Raw genomic sequence first — 3,594 nt, 5'->3', positions numbered from 1 at the left:
ATACTCAGAGCAATGTTGGAACCTCCCAACACCAAACTTAGAGTTTGAATGTGGGGGTTCAACACCTAACTTAGAGTTTGGTTGTGGCCTTCCAACACCAAACTTAGAGTTTGACTGTGGGGGCTCTGTTTGACTCTGATTTGAGAGAAGCTCTTCATGCTTCTTCTCCATGGTGACAGAGGGATATCCTTGAGCCTTAAACACAAGGGATTCTTCATTCACTTGAATGATCAGTTCACCTCCATCAACATCAATCACAGCCTTTGCTGTGGCTAGGAAGGGTCTGCCAAGGATGATAGATTCATCCATGCACTTCCCAGTCTCTAGGACTATGAAATCAGTAGGGATGTAATGGTCTTCAATCTTCACCAATACATCCTCTACAAGTCCATGAGCTTGTTTTCTTGAGTTGTCTGCCATCTCTAGTGAGATTCTTGCAGCTTGTACCTCAAAGATCCCTAGCTTCTCCATTACAGAGAGAGGCATGAGGTTTACACTTGACCCTAAGTCACACAGGGCCTTTTTGAAGGTCATGGTGCCTATGGTACAAGGTATGGAAAACTTCCCAGGATCTTGTTTCTTTTGAGGTAATTTCTGCCTAGACAAGTCATCCAGTTCTTTTGTGAGCAAAGGAGGTTCATCCTCCCAAGTCTCATTTTCAAATAACTTGTCATTCAGCTTCATGATTGCTCCAAGGTATTTAGCAACTTGCTCTTCAGTGACATACTCATCCTCTTCAGAGGAAGAATACTCATCAGAGCTCATGAATGGCAGAAGTAAATCCAATGGAATCTCTATGGTCTCATTTTGAGTCTCAGATTCCCATGGTTCCTCAATGGGGAACGCATTGGAGGCTAGTGCACGCCCATTGAGGCCTCCCTCAGTGGCGTCCATTTCCTCTCTTTCCTCTCCAGATTCGGCCATGGTTATGGCTTTTCACTCTCCTTTTGGATTTTCTTCTGTATTACTTGGGAGAGTACTAGGAGGGAGTTCAGTAATTTTCTTACTCAGCTGTCCCACTTGTGCCTCCAAATTCCTAATGGAGGACCTTGTTTCAGTCATGAAACTTTGAGTGGTTTTGATTAGATCAGAGACCATGGTTGCTAAGTCAGAGGGGTTCTGCTTAGAATTCTCTGTCTGTTGCTGAGAAGATGATGGAAAAGGCTTGCCATTGCTAAACCTGTTTCTTCCACCATTATTGTTATTGAAACCTTGTTGAGGTCTCTCTTGATTCTTCCAAGAGAAATTTGGGTGATTTCTCCATGAAGAATTATAGGTGTTTCTATAGGGTTCTCCTAGGTAATTCACCTCTTCCATTGAAGGGTTCTCAGGATCATAGGCTTCTTCCTCAGATGAAGCATCCTTAGTACTGCTTGGTGCATTTTGCATTTCAGACAGACTTTGAGAAATCAAATTGACTTGTTGAGTCAATATTTTATTCTGAGCCAAAATGGCATTCAGAGTATCAATCTCAAGAACTCCTTTCTTCTGACTTGTCCCATTGTTTACAGGATTTCTTTCAGAAGTGTACATGAATTGGTTATTTGCAACCATTTCAATGAGCTCTTGAGCCTCTGTAGGCGTCTTCTTCAGATGAAGAGATCCTCCAGCAGAGCTATCCAAAGACATCTTGGATAGTTCAGAGAGACCATCATAGAAAATACCTATGATGCTCTATTCAGAAAGCATGTCAGATGGACATTTTCTGATCAATTGTTTGTATCTTTCCCAAGCTTCATAGAGGGATTCACCATCCTTCTGTCTGAAGGTTTGGACTTCCACTCTAAGCTTACTCAATTTTTGAGGTGGAAAGAACTTTGCCAAGAAGGCATTGACTAGCTTTTCCCATGAGTCTAGACTTTCTTTAGGTTGTGAGTCCAACCAAGTCCTAGCTCTGTCTCTTACAGCAAAAGGGAATAGCATAAGTCTGTAGACCTCAGGGTCAACCCCATTAGTCTTGACAGTGTCACAGATTTGCAAGAATTCTGCTAAGAACTGATGAGGATCTTCCAATGGAAGTCCATGGAACTTGCAATTCTGTTGTATTAGAGAAACTAATTGAGGCTTAAGCTCAAAGTTGTTTGCTCCAATGGCAGGGATAGAGATGCTTCTCCCATAGAAGTCGGGAGTAGGTGCAGTAAAGTCACCCAACACCTTCCTTGCATTGTTGGCATTGTTGTTGTTTTCGGCTGCCATGGGTTCTTCTTCATTGAAGAATTCGGTCAGGTCCTCAATAGAGAGTTGTGCCTTAGCTTCTCTTAGCTTTCGCTTCAAGGTCCTTTCAGGTTCAGGGTTAGCTTCAACAAGAATGCCTTTGTCTCTGCTCCTACTCATATGAAAAGAGAAGAGAACAAGAAAACGTGGAATCCTCTATGTCACAGTATAGAGAGTCCTTGAGGTGTCAGAGGAAAAGAAAAATAGAAGAAAGAAGAAGAAGAATTCGAACTTGATTAGATAGAGTTCGAATTGTGCATTAAGAAGGAGTGATACTCCATAGATAGAAGGATGTGAGAAGAGGGGAAGTAATTTTCGAAAATTAAGTAAAAGATTTTGAAAACATTTTGAAAAACACTAATTGATTTTCGAAAACAAAAGTGGGAAAGAAGTAAAGTGATTTTTGAAAAAGATTTTGAAATTAGAAATTAAAAAGATTTGATTGAAAACTATTTTGAAAAAGATGTGGTTGAGAAGATATGATTGGTTTTTAAAAGATGTGATTAAAAAGATATGATTGAAAACAATTTTTAAAAAAAGATTTGATTTTTAAAAATTAATGACTTGCCTAACAAGAAAAGATATGATTCAAACATTAAACCTTTCTCAACAGAAAAGGCAACATACTTGAAATGTTCAATCAAATCATTAATTGTTAGTAAGTATCTTTGAAAAAGGAAAGAAATTGATTTTGAAAACATTTGATTGAAAAGATATGATTTGAAAAAGATTTGATTTTGAAAAACTTTGAAAACTTGAAAAAAAATTGATTTGAAAAACAAAATCTTCCCCCTTGTGCCATCCTGGCGTTAAACGCCCAGAATGGTATCCATTCTGGCGTTTAACGCCCAAAATGCTACCTTTTTGGGCGTTAAACGCCCAACCAGGTACCCTGGCTGGCGTTTAAACGGCAGTCTGTCCTTTTTCACTGGGCGTTTTGAACGCCCAGTTTTTTTCTGTGTAATTCCTCTGCTGCATGTTCTGAATCTTCAGTTCCCTGTACTATTGACTTGAAAATAGAACCAAGATCAAATAAACAAGGCATGCAAGACACCAAACTTAAAATTAAACACTAGACTCAAACAAGAAACATAAAATTTTTTTTGTGGTTTTTATGGTTTTTATAAATTTTTTTTTTGCTTTTTTCGAAAATTATATGGAAATAGAAAATAAAGTTTCAGAATTCTCAATTTGGATTCCAGGAATCATTGCAATGCTAGTCTAAGACTCCGGTCCAGGAATTAGACATGGCTTCACAGCCAGCCAAGCTTTCAAAGAAAGCTTCGGTCCAAAACACTAGACATGGCCAATGGCCAGCCAAGCCTTAGCAGATCATTGCTCCAATAGCAAGATTGATAGGAATCAACAAGCTATTGTGAT

The 3,594-nt window shown here is 39.1% G+C and overlaps 1 non-coding gene across 1 annotated transcript; it reads left to right on the top strand.

Annotated features, from left to right (window-relative positions):
* Positions 1-1,687: 1,687 nt before the first annotated feature.
* On the top strand, positions 1,688-1,791 carry LOC130972708 (small nucleolar RNA R71). Its single transcript, XR_009083871.1, has one exon. It is a non-coding gene; the product is annotated as a small nucleolar RNA R71 (small nucleolar RNA).
* Positions 1,792-3,594: the final 1,803 nt, after the last annotated feature.

This window comes from Arachis stenosperma, chromosome 3, assembly GCF_014773155.1.
Source record: "Arachis stenosperma cultivar V10309 chromosome 3, arast.V10309.gnm1.PFL2, whole genome shotgun sequence".
NCBI classification, from domain to species: domain Eukaryota; kingdom Viridiplantae; phylum Streptophyta; class Magnoliopsida; order Fabales; family Fabaceae; genus Arachis; species Arachis stenosperma.
This window is presented reverse-complemented; position numbering and strand designations above follow the sequence as displayed.